This window comes from Zingiber officinale, chromosome 10B (genome assembly GCF_018446385.1).
Source record: "Zingiber officinale cultivar Zhangliang chromosome 10B, Zo_v1.1, whole genome shotgun sequence".
NCBI lineage: Eukaryota > Viridiplantae > Streptophyta > Magnoliopsida > Zingiberales > Zingiberaceae > Zingiber > Zingiber officinale.
In genome coordinates, this window is record NC_056005.1 from 25,702,627 (window position 1) to 25,724,745 (window position 22,119).

A 22,119-nucleotide genomic window follows, 5' to 3' on the forward strand; every position below is an offset into this window, starting at 1 on the left:
ACACTACCACTAGGCATGTCATTACTCATGGTTAGCTATCTAATATTCAACAACAAGTAATCTAAGCATAACTTTTATAATTCAAGACGCTTAAACATCTAAATGTGCGGAAAGTAACACCATAAGAAATAATAAGTCTTTAGACTTGCTAGCCTCCAAGGGTCTTTATTCCAAGTTCCTTCTCACACACATCTGGTTGCATTGCCCTCCAGCCTCCGCTATTCCATCTTCCCTTTACCTTTATCTGCAGCATAAGGAAAAAAGGAAACTATAAGCTTGGGAGCTAAGTAAGAAACCATCTACCTCACAAAAACATGCATTCAATGAAATCATGCTTTCAAAAGATGCTATTTGAAGAACATGCTGTTGATCATGCTGTAAGTGCTGAAACATAGCATATCGACAATTAAGTCATGCTAACAATTATTGAACAAGGAAAAACTAATCTTTGTATCAACAAGCTAACTAAATCGATACATAAGCTAAGCTATTTGTTATAACATTAAGTAAACTAAACTAGAGCCAAGTTGTATTCACATATCTGGTTTGTGAAGTTTGAAAACTATTTTCATAAATAGATAAACATAATAATCATGTTGCTGATGGGCCCGACAACTGTACTTGCTATGTGCGCATCCCTAAATGGCCCGAGGTAGCAAGTCCTGAATCTAGTAGGGTTACTAGGTTATCTAAACCTAGGGACGACTATGGGAGTCCAACCCAAGGACTACTGAGAGTCCAGTACAGTGCCACTGATAAAAGTAAAATACTGTTTATAAATTGATTATCTTATCTTGCTTTTACTAGGTCATCTGAACCTAGAGGCGACTATGGGAGCCCACCCATTGGACTGTAGTCCCATATACACTGATGCAAGATTAAGCATGCTATTTAAATGCACCTATGGCATTTAACTAAGCTATTAGAATGCCTACAATGGCATTAAACTGTACTAGTAATTCTATCGAACACTTGGTGTGCTCTAAATCTCCTTAACCAAATAATCATGCATAAAACTCAACTAAAAACATAAAAATGCATGATTAACTACTTATACTTCAGGCGAGGGGTTACTTACTTCCTGTGCTAAATTTTCTTACAAATCCAATCGCTAGGTTTTCGGAGAAGAGATCTTTTCGACGATCCTCTTACGTCTATGCTTTCTTCTCGCGGAAGGGAGCACCCTCATATCGGAGACGTCGCCGGGAGGTGCTCCTACGACCTTTGGGATGGAACCCTAGGCTTCTTGGGCTTTGTGCGCCTAGAGAGTGTGGGAGAGGGAGAGGGGTCGGCGGTGAGGGCGAGGGAAAAGAGTTGCCGATCAAAAATAATAACTCCCCACTAAAATTCCCTATTTATATTAAGTGGTTAATGCGGCCCAACTAAATCTTAAATATAATTTCTCTCCTCTTCTTTCAGCACACCCCTGCTGGGGCCCCTTGGTTACTAGAGTCATCTATAAGTCGTAGGGTCTAGTAGGCCTCGGGTTTAATTCCCGCTTAGGCTGTTTTATGTTTTTATTTAATTTGGCTACTTCTGCTACTCAAAAAAAAATCTATAAAAAATTCTAAAATTCTAGAAAAATAATAGAATATTTTTAAAATTAATTTGAGAATTTTCGGGTGTTACAAAGATAGCTCTAAGCAAGAAAGTTTCTTGTCGATATGCATCATAAGATTCAACACCTATATCCCATAAGTATTTTAAGTTATCAATTAGAGGTGTTAAGTAAACATCAATATCTTTTCCTGGCTATTTGGGATGGGAAATCAACAATGTGAGCATCATAAATTTTCTCTTCATACACAATCATGGAGGATGACTGTAAGTGATCATTCAAACTGGCCAACAACTATATGAAAGATTCATCAAACCATGGGAATCATCCCGTCAGCTGATATAGACAATCTAAGATTTCTTGCCTCAATAGTAAATCTGACTACTTGCGATCAACTAATTTCTAAGATAGTGCATCAGCTGGATGACATAAGTATCCATCACGAAGTCTTTTATCAATATGCCAATTCAACTCCTTGGATATTTCTTTATTCTGAAATATTCTTTAAAATCTTGGAATAGGGGGGAAGTACCATAGAACTTTTATAGGAACTCCTTCATTTATAGTATTTTTTGGTCCAACTTCCACCTTGGCATCCCGTAAGTAGGGAAATTGGTAAAATCCTCATAATCCTTCTAATATATGCTACAATCATTAGGGCAAGCATACATTTTCATGTAATCCATCCCTAATGCACATAATCTTTTCTTTGCTTCATACAAATATAAAGGTAATTCATTGTCATTTGGAAGTATTTTTCCTAGCAAACTGAGTAGGCCAGTGAAACTTTTATCACTCAAACTATATTTGGGCTTCTAGTTGAATAATTTCACAACTACAGCTAACCTTGATATAAAAGTTTCTAGACATCTTCAAGTAGCTTATTGAATTGGATTGAATTCTCAACATAACTATCATATGGGACATGTACCATATCTATTGGTTCCTTAATAATATATTTTTGTTCATTTGACCTTACTTGATCACTGTCATTCTTTGAGTTCTCTATCATAGATCATTCACCATGTCATATCCATGTATGATATGTCAAATCTATACCATTACAATACATATGTGCCCTTATAGTTTATATATTTTTCTTTTTTAGATTACCACATTTAGCACATGGGCGAGGTATTGCATTCGAATCATTAATGTTTTTCATTGCAAATTACAAGAAAGAGTCTATCCTAAACTCATATTTAAGTGATAGTATATCCATTGACATCCATTTTTGTTACAACTAATCAACCAACAATGAGCTAACACCTTCAAAATAGTTATAAATAATATAACAAAATATTAACACAAACACAATTCTAAAATAATAACAAAAAAAGTCAAACCATTAAGTAAAATTGCATGTAGCAATATGATTAACCGTATGTAGCAATATGATCAAAACAATTAATCAAGATAATTTCAAGATTCTAGAATCAGAAAAATGTAACAATTGATATTATAAAACAAAGCACATAGCAACTAACTAAATTTTATAAAAATCAAGCCAAATCAACATCATTAGAAGTAAGATAGATTTAACTATAATTGTAATAATAGTAATTGGATAAAAAGATTCATTTATAGGTTATTTTGCTTTTATCCAAATATTTCTATTACAATTATCCAACAGTCATCGCGCTAAAATCAACATTCTTAACCCTCATTCTTCAAAAAGCCCTCATTTACAAAAGCCCTCATTTACAAGTAGAATATCCTTAACGACCATCATTCTTCAAAAGCCCTCATTTACAAGTAGAATATTAAGTGCTATGTTAGGTTATGTTCTATAACCACCATGTCTTTGTAGTTTTAATGTGGTCAACCAAGTCAAGTTAGGTCACGTTATATTTTGATACTTGTGTCTAAGTGTGAAAAAACTTAGGAACACAAGAATTCAAGCAGAAGACTTAGTTGATGAGAAGGATGATATGGAAAGTGAGTCGACAGGCTCAGTGCATCTGAGGGATGAAAAGCTGCTGAAGAGTACACCAGTAGAGTGAGAAGGATGCGTGGGGTGCTTATGAGGGATAAGAAGCTAGATCAGAAGACTACTCAAGGAGAAGACTGGAGTTGGGTTCGAGTGAGCTCAACTTTGGATGATCGGAGAATTACCTAAGTGATCGAACAAGCAGCACTCTGGGCACTCAGACCGGTCGAGGCACCCCGGCAAGGATAAAGTTTTATCATTGGACCGTTGCATAGCTGTTGTGAGAAGATAAAATGCACAATAGGGGGCACCTAAACTAGGTCCAGGCACCTAGAGATGTCACGTTAGCAAACGACTATTTTTGCCCAATGGACTATAAATAGAGCCCTGTCCTAGGAGTTAAAAACAACACACTTTCTTTAACTTATGTAATCTTCATTTTTAATTGTTCATGATTTCAACGCTATAAGAGGTTTCTCCGCCTCCAAGAAAGGAGACTTTTAGTGAGCTCAATTCTTTCTTGGATTAGCAACCACCCAGGTTGTAAATCCAGTAAATTCCTTATATCCCTTGCTTCCTTTTTATACTTTTATTACTTGTTTAACTAATGTGTGTTCATTGCTAAGTTGAAAAGTAATAGATGTTGGTGTGGGAAGCATCCGACGATCGAACCTGAGTTTTGATAATGGCAAAGGATTTAAAGTTAAGGTATGTGGTGATCTAACAGTCTGAATGAGATTGCAAGAAAGACCTAAGTGTACTTAGGCAAAAACCCTAACTATGGTTAGGTAAGGTGAAAAATCCTAAGGGGTGGTAACCCTAGGTCATAGGGGGTGGTAACCCTATGCAGAAAGTCTTGGTGGGTCGAGTGCTTCAGGCAAAAGTCCAAGGGGGGGGAGGGTAACCCTAGGTGGAAAGTCCTGGTGTCGCGAACCAGGTGAAAGACTGGACCAGCTGGGAAGCAGAAGTCCAGCAGAAAGTCTGGAAGCATCGAGCACCGAGCAAAAGTCTAGTCGATCTGGAGGATCGCACTGGCAACAGGTAAATCACCTGAGTGGAGTAGGTGAGGACGCGTTCCCTGTAGAGGGAACAGTAGGCGTCGGGTCGACCTAGGGTTTCCGGTCGAAAATCTGAAGTCAGACCCTGATAGTCCGAAGACTGTCATCATAGTTTATTATCATATCTATATTGTTTTGTGTTAACTTTGTTTTACAGGGTATGTGTTTGGGACTAACAGTTTTTGCAGGACCAAAGAAGCACAACTTAACCTCGGATGAACAGTGTCCGAGGCACCTCCATGGAGCTTGGAGGTACCTCGGATGCAAAGCTGAGCTTTCCACGAAGCAAGCTTGGAGGCGCCTTGAAGGAAGCTCAAGGCGCCTTGGACTGGTGGATGAAGGCGCCTTGGAGAGCACAGAAGGCGCCTTGAAGGGATAAGTCACGACCAGTTCAGGCTTGATCCACGCGGGCGACTCGGCTGGTTTAAGGCGCCTTGGATGGGCTTTAGGACGCCTTGAGCACTGTTTAAAAGGGGGTTTCGAGCAGCACCTTCAATGAATGAATTCCAAGCAACCTTTCTTCAACGTGCTGTCAATGAGACGACCCAAAAGTGCTGCGACTACTTCCCGACGACCTGGAGCTACAAATTTGATATTCCCTAAGTGTCGTTGGTATTTTTAATTATTGTTTTAAATTGTATTTAGCTTGTAATAATTTCGTGCTTATAGTTGTTGCCCACGGAAAGCGATCAAGGATTGCGGGCCTTCGAGTACGAGTCGCCACAGGCTCCGAACGAAGTAAATCCCTTGCGTTTTTCTGTGTGCTCTTTTATTTTTCCGCTGCGTTTATTCACTCGATTGTTTTTACGATTCCGAAATGAACGAAATAGCCACGAGCACTATTCACCCCCTCCTCTAGCACTTCTCGATCCAACAATAGAAGTTTTAAATTCTAACTTACAGGCAATTCACCTTTTTCTTGCTGGCCAAACTAGGACCAACAATTAGTATCAGAGCAAGACTCACTTTAGAAGGACTAAATGCCAGGTAAAATAAAAAAAGATGGCCCGATCTAGCATCTATCCATCAACATTCGAGGGGAAGTTCACGTTTTGAAAGAAACACATGAAGGTATTTTGCAAAAATAACTCCAATATTTTATTAACAATTAAATTTGGTTTTGAAGTGCCCAAAAGTAAAAATAGAAAATAATTTGAGGAACATTATTGGACTACCAAGCGACGGGAAGAATTTATGGAAAATGATAAGGTTGATTTCCATATTTTGAGTGTGCTACCTGCTCAAGAACTCGAAAGAATTGACACCTACAAATGTGCAAAATAACTTTGGAAAAAGTTCTTGGAACTCCATGAAGAATCAAAAAAAGAAGAATCAGACTCTTCTATGGGAACCACTTCATCATCAGATGAATCCGAGACTGAGGAAATCACTGACATAACATTAATAGCTGAATACTTACCTGAAGATGAAGTCACTTCTGAGAAGAGCATTAATGAAGGGGGAGCCTCTACCGATGAGTACAACATGGTAAGTCAGGTAAGTAAGCTTCCTCCAGATCAACTGCATGAGTATATTAAAATGTTCAGTAGATCTTTGTGGAAAACTAGATATACATATTTAAAATCAAAGAAAGATTATACATGTCTACTAGAAAGTTTTAAAAAATTAAAAATAGAAAATTTAACGTTAAAAGAACAAATAGAATTACTTAAAAAGAATGATGCATGTTAGAATTTTTTTGCCAATTTCAAATTTCAAAAATTATAGTGGACTTAATTGGTATATCAGGAATCATAGGGGCTAGATTAGAAAAGTAACATGAAAAAATATTCTAAATAATTATCTTGTTAATCCAATAGATAGGAATCTATATTGGGTTCTAAAATCATGTTTAGATTAATTTTTTTTTAATTTTCTATGAATTTTGTACTAAAAAATTAATTAATATTAAAAATTCTTGAAATTTGAATTTTTAAAAATTTAAGTTTTATGCAAATATACATCCAATTTTACATACTCAAAAAACTTAGCAAGATTTTTCAAGATTAAAATTTATTTTTAATATTTATTTTAGCAAAATAATACATGTTTTTACATAAAATGAATTAATTATGTTAAAATAAATTTATATTTTTTATGAAAATCTTTATCCTAATCCGAATATTTTTGGTTAACGTTGATAAAATTTTTAGAATTTTTCAATGTTTTAGAATAATTTTAAAGTTTTTGACAGATCTGGCCTTTAATTTTGAAAAATTATGAAAATTGAAAAATAATTCTTAAAAAAAAATGATATTGATCACTGTTTCAATCACCCTTAGTAAAATTTTCAGATTCTATTTTTTTTAATGTGATCAAAGGGGGAGATAAATGTAGGGGGTTAGAGGGGAGATAATTGCAAAATTCATGTTTAAATTATCAATTTATTTTTCAAATAAATTCTATGTTTATTTTACCCTAACTTTAACTTGGGTTAATGCACATCAAAAAGGGGGAGATTGTAAGTATCCGGAGTTGATTTTGATGTAATCAACCAAGTCAAGTTAGGTCATGTTGTATTTTGATCCTTGTGTCTAAGTGTGCAGAAACTTTGGAATATAAGAAGTCAAGTGAAAGATGTAGCAGACGGAAAGGATGACACGGAAAGCGAGTCAACAGACTTGGTGCATCCGAAGAACGAAAAGCTACGAAAGAGTACACCGATGGAGCGAGAAGGACACACGTGACACTTCAAAGGGATGAGAAGATGGAGCGGAAGATTACTCGAGGAGAAGGCCGAAGTTGAGTTCGGGTGAGCTCAACTCTGGATGGCTAGAGAATCACCCAAGCGACCGGAGCAAAAGTCGAACAAGTCAACATGAAGTTGACTTATCTAGGAGCCTGGACATGGTCCAAATGCTCGAACTCCAGCCACTCGGATAGGGTTTGAGTGCCAGGACCTCCCTGGCATAGTATGGGGGCCTCGACGAAGAGACATTGCTATGGATGATATTTGAGTCCACGACAGTAGCACTCCAGGTGCCCGAATCAGTCCAGGCGCCTGAGCAAGGATGAAGTTTTATCATCGAACCTTTGTGTAGCTGTTGCAAGCATATAAAGTGCATAGTTGGCGGTGCCCGGTCCATGTCCAGACACTTAGAGATGCCACATCAGCAAACGACTATTTTCTACCAGTCTTAGGAGTTGAAAACAACACACTTGCTTTAACTTATGTAATCTTTGTTTGTAATTGTTTGTGCTTTCAACCTTGTAACGGGCTTCTCCGCCTCCAAGAAAGGAAACCTTTAGTGAGCTCAATTCTTCCATAGATTAGCAACCACCCAAGTTTCAAACCAAGTTATTTCCTTATGTCCCTTACTTCCTTTTTATACTTTTATTACTTGTTTAACTAATGTGTGTTCATTGCTAAGATAAAAGGCAATAGAAGCTTTAAATTCTATCTTGCAGGCAGTTCACCCCCTCTTGTCGGTGAAACTGGGACCAACAGTCTTAACCTAGGACTACGAATCTAACTTGTAACACCCACGATATGCTAAGCTATACCTAAGAGTATTTTCCTTAGGATAAAAGGAAAATAAAATAAAATAAAATAAAATAGGGAAATGGGGAATGGAAACCAAAATGAAAGAAAAAGAAGGTGAGGTTGAGGTTTGAACCTTGAACCTCCCACTAATAATAGAATTAAATTTATGAATGATAACCACTAGGATAAGGAATAATAGATGGATAGAAAAGAAGAAAAATTCATGTTAAAGGTAAGAGAATAATTTAGTAAAGGAGCAAGAAAAGAACAAGTAGTCGTCTTCCTCTTTTTCATGGTTAAGAGAGGGAGCAAGAAAAAGGCAAATTTCCTTCCTTTCCCCCTCCTCCATTTCATGAGGGATGAATGAGGACATGGCTTCATTAAAGATAAACATGAGGATGGTAAATTTGCCTTAGAAAAATATTAGTGGAATATTGAACCAAAAATAAATGAAAAGAAATAAAAATAGGGAGTGGTCAAGGATTGAACCTTGAACCTCTCATGATGTAAATAATAGGATTTAGGAGTAATGACCAGTTGGGATAGGAATAATATATTGATAGCAAAGGAAGGAAACTCATGATAAAGATGAGAGTAAAAGCTAGCCAAAAGAAAACAAGAAAAGAACAAGAGAAAGGCAACTTGCCTTCCTCCCTTTCTCTCCCTCTTCCTCTCTTCTTTTGCCGTGCCAATTAAGAGGGAATTAAGGGGATTCATTCCCCCTTATTTCACCATGAATGATGAGGATAAATAAACAAATAAAAATAAAAATAAAATAGAAAAAAGGGCTAAGGGAGAAGGAAAGCAAAAACTAAGTTTGCTACCTCTTCCCCCTTAACATAAAAGAGAATATGTAAAGGGAAAATTCTATTTTCTCTCATTTTTCTCATTCTCTCCTCTCCCTCACCGAAACCACAGTTCCCCCTCTCCTCCATCTTCAGCCCCAAGCCAAGGTTTTCTCCTAAGAAAACCTAAGATACAAGGAGGACTTAGCAAGGGAATCAAGGGAAAGGAACTAGAAGAAGAGGCTACTTCTTCTTCACCATACCTTAGATCCACAAGCGAAAAGGATGTAAGCTTCCCCTCACCTGTGGTACAAGGCTTTTATGTGCTTTTTGGATTTTATGAGGATTTTAAAACCTAGAAACAAGTTTAAGAAAATTCGGCCAAGAAGAGCTTTCAAAATCTAGTGATGTTTAAAACTAGTCTTCATTTCATGATAGATTTTCTATGCTATGTAGAAGGGTTTTTCTTCATGTTTTTATACCTATATGATACTTGATCAGTGGGGTACTTAACCCTAGAATTTCGGCCAAAAATATTTTAAGGAGGCTAGGGAAATTATTGTTTTACCAAATTAGTACAAGATTCTCCCTATGAAATATTAAGGATCTTGTATTAGTTTTCTTGCTTAAAAGATATTTGAAACTAAAATAAAACCTCTTATATGTTTCGGCCAAGAAAGGGTTTAGGGTTAGAAAGACTTTTAAATTTAAATAACCATGCTCATGTGTTAGAATACAAAGATCTTAAAGGATTGGTATGCTTGAATATTGCTAGAATTCCATGAACTCCTTCTTAGGGTTTTTCGGCCATGATGAGATGGATAGCTTAGAAAAGCTTAAACAAAATTTTAATATGCTCAAGACCTCTGTACTATTTAGATATGAAAGTTGTTTAATGCCCTCATGCTTAATTAGGGTGTAGAAAAATTAGTTGCATGACATATAACATGTATGACCACAAGGGGTCCTAGCTTATTCATGAACCAATTTGTATATATGTTTTTAGTAACTTTTGCCATGAAACTTACTTAGGTTTTTCATGCTTTAGGCCACTTAAGAACCTAGCTAAAGAATGGTAGGTTTCGGCCATGAGAAAAAAATAAAAGAAAAAGAGAAAAAGAAACCTAGAAAGCCTAAGACACAATTCATATGTATACTCATTATACTTGTCTTTATACATGCTATGAAACTTGTATAAATTCTCATGCTTTTAGGCTATTTGAAGCAAGTTTATATTCTGTGAGTTTCGGCCAAGTAGGGTTTAAAAGACCTAGAGGCCTTAGAAATGAAACCAAATGTGTTAAAAGTACTTCTTATGAAAATAGGATAATGTGTTGATTGTTTCACATGCTTGTATGATTTTTCCATGACCTAAATGAACCCTTGAATGTTTCAGTCATGAAGGTTTAGATGCCCTAGAAACCCTAGGACTTAAATTAAATATGCTCATATCACTCTACATGAAATATGATAGGTAGAAAGTCAAGGTTCAATTGCTATATGTTGTTTTGTGACCTAAAATGATGCTAGGGTATGTTTCGGCCATAACTATTGTATGATGCCTTGTATGAATTTATACAGAATGTTAGTCCAAGTTCACATGCTTGTATGCTTGTTTGTAGCCCTAATGAGAACTTGTTAAATTTCGGCCATGACATATGTTAAGGGTTTGAAGAACTTAGGAACTAATTCAAATGTGTCAAATGTGTTTACCTTGTTCCTTGGTAAAAATGTTATAAATATGATTTAAAGTCCTCCATGCTTTTATGTCATATGGAACCTTGTTTCACACCTTAAGGATTCGGCCATATGGAATTAGGGACTTGAGGAACTTAGAAACTAAGTTAATCATGTTTATAATGCTTCCTATGAAAATGTTATGATGATAATTTAGGTGCCACATGCTTGGATGTTGTGTTTAACCTAAATTGAGCTCTAAAGGGTTTCGGCCACAAGGGTTTAGGAAGCTTAAAACCAAGATAAATATGATACCATGTTTCCTATGATAGGATAATCACAAGATACACCCTTATGCTTAAAATGTATGCTTGTGATTTATGACTTATGATATGATATGCATGCTTTTATGATATGATATGCTTTATGTTAAAAATGTGCATGCTTTAAAATGTGATATGTGGTTAATATATGCATGCTTTGATGATATGTTAAGTGCTTAAAAATGTGCGTGCTTTAGAATGTGATATGTGGTTAATATATGCATGCTTTGATGATATGCTAAGTGTTTAAAAGAATGCATGCTTTATGTTATGATATGTGGTTAAAAATGCATGATTTGATGCTGTAATGTATGCCTAAGTGATGCATACTTTTATGAAGTGATGTATGCCTAAGTGATGCATACTTTTATGACATGATGTATGCCTAAGTGATGCATACTTTTATGATATGATGTGTGCCTAAGTGATGCATGCTTTTATGATACATGATATGTATGACATGTATTTTACTTTATATGTGAGTGACTTGTACCAAGGGTGGGCTCCATAAGCGCCCCGGGGACTAAGGACCTCGTTATGGATGAGCTCCTAAGTGCCCCTAGGACTAAGGGCCTAGTATGTTTGCCTCGTAGGGTTCAAGACTTGCTACCTTGGACCTACAAGGTTGCGCGCAATATGTAAGTGGTACATAGCCGGGATCCCCCTTATGTTGAGATTATTTTTAAGTATATATGTAAAAGAAAATGGTTTTAAAGATCATGAGACATACACATGTTTTTCGGATACATGTTTTCCAAAATCATATTGCATACACCTTATGATTATGCTATGTTTCATGTTATGCTCTTGATTATGATATGCCATGATAAGGTATGATTATGTTATGTTGATGCTATACCTTATAGACATGTTTCGGCCATGGATTTGTTGATGCTTGATATATAAATTTCGGCCATGGATATGATGATGCCTTGATGTACATGTTTCGGCCATAGTATGATGCTTTGATATACATGTTTCGGTCATGCTTTGATATACCATGATACTTGTTTGTTATGCCATGTCTAGCTATATTTTATGTAATGCACTATGTATATGTTTCGGCCATGGTGATGCTTGATATGCTATGACTAGTTGTGATTATATTATGATGCATGATATGTTTGAATAGAATGCTATGTTATGCCATGATTAGTTGAGATTATGACTTGTTGATGCATTCTTGATTATGTGCTGATTGTTGGTTTTAGTGAGTAGGAAAGGAACTTACTGAGCCATGAGTGCTCATAGCTTACTTTCCTTGTACCACAGATAATGGAAAATGCTGGATGAGTTAGAGGAGCAGCAGGAGGGGCAACGAAGATGTGTGTGGCAGTGGCTAGGCAACCAAATAAATAAGAACCTGCTTAAATTTTCTTGAAAGAACTATGCATTGGTATTTTATGACTTGTGATACCTAAACATGTGTGGCTTGACATTATGGTTCCACTGGATTTGATGTTATGATTTTGATGTCATGTGATAGTATAGTTCAAAAGAAATTTAAAAGAAAAGTTTTATTAAAACTATGAAAATTATTTTAAGTCTTCTGCTGTTTTAAAAAGAAAAAAAAATTTATATGTAGAGTATCGTAGCCCCGTCCCTTAGGGTAGCAGGGAGGGCGGGCGTTACATAACTACCTATTCTCATAAGAATATATCAACTCTCTTGGCAATAAATAATTGCATTACTCTGTTCATCCAAAATAACCTAATTTGTTTGCATCACTACATGATGAACACTTAAATCAATATCATATTGAACCAACATATGAAGCTTTTACATCATTAATAATAATCTCTTCTCACTAACCCTATAGCATGATATTAGAAATCCCTATCTATGCACATCTTAAGAAACAAGAAGGGATAGTTTAGCTTTACCGGTCCTTGTAGTAGACACCACTTGATGGGAAAGACGTACGACTCACTACTCACACGAGAAGAGACATTTCCATCAACGGCAACTGTCTTGAACACCTCACAGTCATGGAAGAGTGGTGGAGGCTAGGTCACGAGCGACATGGAGGAGTGGCGGAGGAAGCTAGGTCGCAGGCTGCGTGGGTTTTTGGTGGAGTTTTGTTGGAGGGGAGGTTTTGGCAAAGGGGAAGTTTTCATGGCTGCTAGGTTTTGGAGGAGATAGAGGTTTTTGTGGAGGCTAGGTTTTGGCCAGAGATGGAGGTTTTTGCTTCGTGGAGGCTAGGTTTTGGTGGACAGATGTAGGTTTTCATGGGGGAGGTTTTCACGGAGCATAGGCTAAGTTTCGACAAAGGGTAGGTTTTAGTGGGCAAATGCAACGTAGGGGAGGTTTTCGCCTAACAGAGGCTAGGTTTTGGTGGATTGAGCTGGGGGAGGTTTTCGTGGAGGCTTGGTTTTGGCAGACAAATGGAGGTTTTTACGGGCAGAGAGGTTTTTGTGGAGGCTAAGTTTTAGTGGAGATAAAGGTTTTTGTAGACAACACTTGTTAAAAAATCATCTTTATAGACACTAAAAAAATATTTATAGACAATGCTTTTTAAAAAGTGTTGTTTTGACCCATAAAGTTAAATAATAGACAATGCTTATTTAAAAAAACATTGTCTTTAATATAGATAACTCTTTTCACTAAACATGTTGTGAAAAAAAAAGACAACACTCTTTTAAAAAAAATGTTGTCTTTTAAGTGTTGTGTAATCTCAATTTTCTTGTAATGGATAGAGCTGCAAGGATATTCTAGTTGTCTCAACATAGCTACACAAAGAAGGTGTTGGATAGGTTCAATATGAGTAATGTGAAGTCGTTGAGCACACATTATCATATTATTTCAAGATATCCAGTACACTGTTCCCAAGAACGGATAAAAAGATTCAAGACATGTCAAAGGTTCCTTTTGCTAGTGTAGGTAGCTGTCTGATATATGTCATAGTTTGTATACGACCATACTTGGCGCACATAGTTAGTTTGATGAGCAAGTTTCTCCCAAATCCTATTTGAATTTATTGGGATGCAGTGAAATAGATTTTTAGATATTCGAGGAATACAATTGATTATGACATTATGTTCAGTAGACAACTAGAAGATCCTTTAATTAATAGGTATGTGGATGGAGACTATGCAAGAAATTTAGATGGAAGGAGGTCTACTATAGAATACGTGGTCATTGTATCAGGAGTACCTATTTGTTGGAAGTCTATGATACAAGCTATTATTGCATTATCCACTACAGAGTCGAAGAATATGACAGTAGTTGAAATAGAGAAGGAATCTTTATGACTTACAAGATTGATCAGAGAACTAGGGGTTCAACAAGGTGGATTCAAGTTGTTGTGTGATAGTTAGAGTGTTATCTATTTGGTGAAGAATAATGTGTATCATGTGAGGACCAAGAACATTGATGTGAAATTTTACAAGATTAGAGAGTTGATTGCTTCAGGGAAAATTAAACTCGAGAAGGATGGCATTACAGATAATGTTACAAATATGTTGACGAAGTTAGTGACCATAGAGAAGTTTAAGCACTACTTGAACTTGATCTGTGTCTCTAGATACTAGAAGAATGGATCCTAAATGTTGGATCGATCACATGTGAGAGGGGAGTGAATCACGTGGTTTTCAAAACTATTCTGTTCGGATTTAAGAACTCAGAGTAAAGTGTGCAGTGAAAAATTAAAATGAAAACCACACTAGAAGACATGAGCGGTTTACTTGGTTCATAGCCTTTAGCGACTCCTACTCCAAGACCCAAGTCCCGCAGATCTATCGACGGGTATACCACTAAAGACCTCTTCTGATACCTCCAGAAGAGGAAATAGATGTTGGTGCAACCTTAGGTCAAGGTTGACCTTGACCTGACTCGAGTTGTATTTTGATGTTTGACAAGAACAGAAGAGTTGTATTTTGATGGGATATTGTTGGTGCAACCCGTGGTCAAGGTTGACCTGGTTGACCCGATGTAACGACCCGCCTTCTAACTACTAGGCTGTAAGGCGAATCGCTACAGTTGTACTGTACTGATCTAATTTAAACTTTTCTACTAATTGATGACTGTTCTTGGTTCTACATGTGCTAAAGGATATAATCTGAGGAACACAAAGCGTATCCTACATCCCCCATGGACTAGAAGTTGATCTACTGAGTTTATTGGTCGAAACTGAGCTTACCAATCGATCCAAACTGAACTGGATCGATTGCTTTCCGTTGGATCGATCCACGGATCGATCCAGGCTGCTACTGGCATGGATGAACACCCTGGATCGGTCATCTGACCGATCCAGAAGCTGCATCGCTTCTGTATGCTGCTGGATCGGTCTCCCGACCGATCCAGGAGTACACTGATCGGTCAGTGGACCGATCCAGTGGCTCACTGATCGGTCGGCAGACCGATCAGTGAGTTTCTGAACCCACTGTTCGCCGCTGGATCGGTCGGCCGACCGATCCATAAACGACGCCAACTTTCTGTTCGCGCCTGGATCGGTCAGCTGACCGATCAGTGACACGAACCAGCTCTGATCGGTCCGCGGACCAATCAGGAGTTTCTGATTTCAGCACTGCTTCGTGCCAATACCTCATACAACAACTACCTAATGCATAATAAACTATTCTAATAACATGTAGTAACAATTCTAACCTGGTTCATGGCATTTTACTCACTAAAACACATTTTAACAACTTAAAGTGCATGGAAGTATAAATTTCTAAAAGTTCTAATTGGTTAAACTTGCTAAGGTTCAAGAGTGCATAAAACATGAAAACTAGAACTAATACATTGCAAAGTGCTAAAGTAAATGCTAGATCCCCAGAGGGTCTTTTATTCCAGTTCCTGCCACACACACCATCTTTGCATTGCCCTCCAGCTTCCTCTGCTAGTCCATTTTCCTTTTACCTGTATCTGCAGTATAAGGAAAATAGTATCTATAAGCTAAAAAGCTTAGTAAGAAACCATCTACCTCACAAAAACATGCAACGATGCAAATATGATTTAAAATCATGCTGTTTAAAACATATGCTGAATATACTGAATAAACTAACATGGCATGGCATATAAGCATACAATCATGGCATATCTAAACCTGAACATAAGAACATGTATAACAACTGCACATAAAGTTATCATGCATATTCACAGGGAAAAACTAAACTGGAGCATGATACTGAACTGCGCTAAAACTGATCTTAAACTATAATCACTGGATTAGATTAAGAGTTTGAAAACTAATATCATAATAAGTGAAAATACATAATCATGCTTTTTGGGCCCGGCAACTGTACTTACTGTGCGCGCATCCCTAACTAGACCCGGGTTTGCAAGTCCCGAATTTAGTAGGGTTAACTAGGTTATCTAAACCTAGGGACGACTGTGGGAGTTCAACCCAATGGATATCTGATCCAGTACAGTGCCACTGAAAATAAAATACTGAAATAGATAATACTTGCTTATTCTATTGTTTCTAGGTTATCTGAACCTAGAACTAGGTTATCTAAACCTAGAGGCGATTGTGGGAGCCCACCCATTGGATATCTGATCCATATAAGCTGTAATAAACTGAGAATACTGAATAGATACTTCTAATGTATCTAACTAAGCTGTTGAAGATGCATATGGTGTATTTTTACTAAACTAGCTATTTTATCGAACACTTAGTGTGCCCTAACTCTCCTCTCTATTAGGGAGACCACCTCTAGGCACCCGACAACGTCTAACCTCCTATCTGAAGAGAGAAAGCGTGTCCGGCCCATCTAGAGGTGTTCAACTAAATCCCTAATCTGCGAAGAGAATTAAATACACCCTAGATATCGATAAAAATCTGCAGACATCCTAACTAAAGCATAAAAACTCAATCGGAAGCTATTATACTGCAGGTGAGGGTTTTCTTACCTCGTACGCTAATTTTCTTACAATTTCTTTCGCTAGAAATTCCGGTGGAGACGACTTCTCGACGATTCGCTCGCGTCTATGCGTTCCTCTCGCGGAGGGGAACGTTCTCATGTCGGAGTCATCGCCGGAGAGTGCTCTTAGGGCCCTAGGGAGGGAACCCTAGGTGTTCCCTTGTGGTTGGCGCCGAGAGAAGGAGAAAGAAGAGGAAGTGGCGTGAGGGCTTCGGTGAAGAGAGAATTGCCGAACCAACTTCTAAAATAAACCAAACCCTCTTTAAGTTCTTAATTTATATTAAGTGGTTTAATGAACCCAACTCTAATATAAATATATTTGGTTCTCCTTTCTTTCAGCACGGCCCTACTGGGTTCACTGGTTTCTAACATTATCCGCAAACCATAGGTCTCGGGTTCGATTCTCGCCTAAGCTATTTTGCGGTTCTAATTATTTTTGCTACTTCCGCTACTCGGAAAATTCCGAAAAAATATCTAAAAATTCCAGAAAAATCATAGAATATTTATAATGCAGTTTCGAGAATTTTCAGGCGTTACAATCCCCCATACCTTATAAAAAGTTCGTCTCCGAACTTAAAAGAATTCTGGGTACTTCTGTCTCATGCTGGCCTCTGTCTCCCAAGTCGCCTCTGCTGCTGTATGACTGTGCCAAATGACTTTAACTAATGGTACTTCCTTGTTCCGCAATTTCTTAACTGCTCGGTCTATTATCTGAATAGGCCGACTATCATAGCTGAGGTCTTCGCGGATCTGTACCGACTGGGGCTCAATCACCTGGGTGGCATCTGGGGTATGCTTCTTCAGCATAGAGACATGAAATACGTTGTGGACAGCTGACATTTCCTGGGGTAGCTCTAGCTCATATGCTACCTTGCCCACTCTTCTGCTGATAAGGTATGGTCCCACATATCTGGGACTTAGCTTGCCCTTCTTCCCAAAACGCATTACTCCCTTCATGGGAGCTACTCTGAGGAATACTGAATCCCCAACTGAAAATTCTAAGGGTCTGCGCCGTGTATCAGCATAGCTCTTCTGGCGGCTCTGAGCTGTCTCTATCCTCTGGCGGATCTGCTGTATAGCTGCTGTGGTATCTGCTACTAGATCTGTCTGAAGCTCTAGTTCTTTCTGTTCACCACTCTCATACCAGCAGATTGGAGATCTACACCTCCGCCCGTAGAGAGCCTCGTAAGGTGCCATACCGATAGTGGCCTGATAGCTGTTGTTGTATGCAAACTCTGCTAGACTCAGATATTTGCACCAACTTCCTTTGAAGTCTAGGGCACACGCTCGGAGCATATCTTCGAGTACCTGATTTACTCGCTCCGTCTGACCATCTGTCTGAGGATGGAATGCTGTGCTGAACTTTAACTTAGTGCCCAATGCTGACTGTACACACTCCCAGAAGTGTGATGTGAATCTGCTGTCTCTGTCTGAAATGATGGTTCGTGGGACTCCATGTAGTCTGACGATCTCCTGGAGATACAACTGAGCTAGCTTCTCCATGGAGTAGGATATCTTGATAGCTAAGAAGTGGGCTGATTTAGTCAACCTGTCGACTATTACCCAGATGGCATCAAAACCATTCGTGGTTCTGGGTAGTCCCACTATGAAGTCCATAGAGATATCCTCCCACTTCCATTCTGGAATCTGTATAGGCTGCAGAACTCCTCCTGGTCGCTGATGTTCTGCCTTGACCCTCTGACAGGTGAGGCAGATGCTAACATATCTGGCGATGTCTCGCTTCATCCCAGGCCACCAAAAATGGTTCTTCAGGTCTTGATACATTTTGGTGGAACCTGGATGCATCGCATAGGGAGTCTTGTGAGCCTCATCAAAAATCTGTCTCCATAGCTCCTCCTGATCTGGAACACAGAGTCTGTCACCAAAATACAACACCCCGCTATCGGACACTCTGAATTCTCTACTTTCTGATTCTGCTAGCCCTTGCTTGATTTTCTGAATTTCAGGGTCCTGCTCCTGAGCTGACTGAATATCACCAAGCAAGGTAGACTCTAAGGTCATAGTAGAGAGCTGTCCAACGATGAGTTCGAGACCGAAATCTACGATCTCCTTCTGTAGGGGCGGTGACATGGCTGTAAGAGATAATAAGGTAGCACTGGATTTTCTGCTAAGTGCGTCGGCTACCTTATTGGCTTTCCCTGGATGGTAGAGGATGTCTATATCGTAGTCTTTGACCAGCTCTAACCATCTGCGCTGTCGCATATTCAGATCCTTCTGAGTGAAGAAGTACTTCAGACTCTGATGATCTGTATACACTCTGCACTAAGCTCCATATAAGTAATGTCTCCAAATTTTGAGGGCGAACACTACTGCTGCATGCTTAAGGTCATGAGTAGGATAATTCTTCTCATAATCCTTGAGTTGTCTGGAGGCATAGGCGATCACCTTGTCGTTTTGCATCAGCACTGCTCCTAGTCCCAACTTAGAGGCATCACTATAGATGTCAAAGCTGCTGGTGTTGTCTAGTAGAGCCAAAATGGGAGCACTGGTCAATCTCCTTTTTAGCTCGCTGAAGCTGTTCTCACAGTCCTCTGTCCACTGAAATTTCCTGTTCTTCCTGGTAAGAGCTGTCAGTGGGGAGGCTATCCTGGAGAAGTCCTCTACAAACTTTCTGTAATATCCTGCTAATCCCAGAAAGCTCCTGATTTCGCTGGCGTTCTTAGGTCTCTTCCAGTTACTTACTGCTTCTATCTTGCTGGGATCTACCATAATACCATCCTTTGAGATGATGTGACCCAGGAAGGACACCTGATCTAACCAAAATTCACATTTCATGAACTTGGCGTATAGCTGGTTCTGCTGAAGGGTCTGCAATACTAGTTTCAGGTGCTCTGAATGTTCTTCCTGAGTTCCTGAATAGATAAGAATGTCATCGATAAACACAATAACAAACTTATCTAAATACTCCCTGAATACTCTGTTCATGAGATCCATGAATGTAGCTGGAGCATTGGTCACGCCAAAGGGCATGACTACGAACTCGTAGTGTCCGTATCTGGTCCTGAATGCTGTCTTGGGTATATCCCCTTCTTTAACCTTCACCTGATGATAACCTGATCTGAGATCTATCTTAGAGAACACTGCTGCTCCCTTCAGCTGGTCGAACAGGTCATCGATTCTGGGAAGAGGATACCTGTTCTTGATCGTGACTTGGTTCAGTGATCTGTAGTCTATGCACAGTCGCATGCTTCCATCCTTCTTCTTCACGAACAATACAGGCGCTCCCCATGGCGAGTGACTCGGGCGTATGAAACCCTTGTCGAGCAGCTCCTGTAGTTGCTCCTGAAGTTCCTTCAGTTCTGCTGGAGCCATGCGATAAGGCGCTTTGGAGATAGGATTTGTACCGGGAATGAGCTCTATCTCAAAGTCAATCTCCCTGTCTGGTGCTAAGCCTGGTAACTCTTCAGGGAAGACTGCTGGGTAGTCACATACGACTCGAACCTCTGCTAGCTGTTGGTTCTTGTCCTGGCTGACGTTGACTACATGTGCTAGGAATCCTGTACATCCTGAATCCAGTAGCATCTGTGCTTTCATAGCTGAGAGAAACCTCTTGGCCTTTCTCTTTGGTTCCCCGCTGTATTCGAATTGCACTGCCGCTTTAGGTTGGAAGATGACTTTCTGTTTACGGCACTCTATGGTAGCACCGTATCTAATCAGAAAGTTCATTCCAAAGATAACGTCATAGTCGGTCATTTCTAGCACTATCAAATCACAAAAGAGCTCTCTGTCTGCTATAATGACTGGCACTGCTCTGAGCCAGTGCGTAGATGCCATGATCTCTCCTGAAGGTAGTGTCGTCAAAAATTGACCACTGAGTGCTTCTGAGGGTATTTCTAACTTTTCGGAGAACATCCTGGCTATATATGAATGGGTTGCCCCAATATCAAATAGAACAGTAGCACTATACTGAAAAATACTAATCTGACCTGTGACAACTGTCGAGGCATTGGCTACATCCTCTCTGGTGAGTGAGTAGATCCTCGCATTCGCCATAGCTGGAGGGGCTTCTAATCTGCCTTGGCTGATAAGTGGACCTTCTAGAGCGGCCTGCATCTGATATAACTGAGCTGACTGGCCTGCATACTGAATCTGCCGTGGCTGAGGAAGACCGATCTTGTTCGGGCACTACTTGGCCATGTGCCCTTCTTGTCCACATTCGTAGCATCCTCGTGTGCCCTTGCGACAAACCCCTGGGTGGAATTTCCCACAAGTAGCACATTTTGGATAACTGGGTCGCTTGCTAGATGGTCCTCCTTTTGGGTCACTTCCTGATCTGCGCTTGCTGTTGAAGTTTCCTTTCCAGTTAGAGCTATGGCCTTGCTGTTTTTGAGCGTGAGAGTTTCCTTGGCCTTTGGGCTCTGAGGAGACTTGCTTTTGCTGCTTTATGCTGTTCTGGTAATGCTCCGTGGTCAAGGCACTGCTCACTAGCTCCTCTGTGGTTTGTGGCCTATGTATGCCACCAGCCACGTTCACTGCTATCTCTGGCCTCAGCATTTTGAGCATCAACCGGATTCGTTCCTTCTCTGTGCTGACTAGCTCTGGGCACAGACGAGCCAACCTGTTGAATTTCTTCACGGCTTCCTCAACTGAAAGGTTGCCCTGACGAAACTCAGTGAACTCGTCGTAGTGGCGGTTCGTAACCCGTATGTGGAAGAACTCCTCGAAGAACTCCTTCTCGAAGTCAGCCCATGACATCTGGTTCACTGGGCGCTTCGTTCTGATTCTCTCCCACCACATGCGTGCGTCTCCTGTCAGGCAGAAGGAGGCACACTTCACCTTCTCGTGTTCTGGCCAGTCCAGAAGCTCCATCGTGCTCTCCAATGTTTTGAACCAGGCTTGTGCATCCCATGGTTCACTAGTGCCTGAGAAGTTCTCTGGCCTGACTTGGCTCAACTGCTGGGGCTGCTGGTGCTGGTGCTGGTGCTGTAGGCTGAGCTGGTGGAACCTCCAAGACTACCAAAGTAGTCAAATTCGGTTCCGGGGTGACTGTGGGGGTACTCTGCTGATTAGCCTTTAAGGTGGCTATTTCCTGTTGCTGTTCAGCTAGCTGCTGCTGTAACTGAGCCACTAATGCTGTAAGGTCTGGAGGAGGCACTGAACTGCCTGCCTCTTGCTGGGGCTCAGTAGCTAATGCCCTTCTAGCTGGGCGTCCTCGTGTCATTTCTAACGACATAGAGAACATAACATAACTAATGTAATCACAGTTATATAACTACTGATATCATATTTAAAACTATCACATACTAACAAGCAGTAGGCATATAAACATGAACTGTAACTAGAAAGCAAGAACAATAAGGAGAGTAGAGGTATTCTTACTTGAAAGTTGCAGGTACAATGCTGATGTGTGTGTAGGAAGTATGGAACACTGCTCTGAAACCACTCTGTAACGACCCGCCTTCTAACTACTAGGCTGTAA

The 22,119-nt window shown here is 39.5% G+C and overlaps 1 long non-coding RNA gene across 1 annotated transcript; it reads right to left on the minus strand.

Moving 5' to 3' along the window:
• Positions 1–219: 219 nt before the first annotated feature.
• On the minus strand, positions 220–13,210 carry LOC122030254. Its single transcript, XR_006125370.1, has 3 exons — positions 12,699–13,210; positions 5,967–6,067; positions 220–244 (listed from the first exon to the last, which is right to left on the minus strand). It is a non-coding gene; the product is annotated as an uncharacterized LOC122030254 (long non-coding RNA).
• Between the last annotated feature and the right edge of the window lie 8,909 nt (positions 13,211–22,119).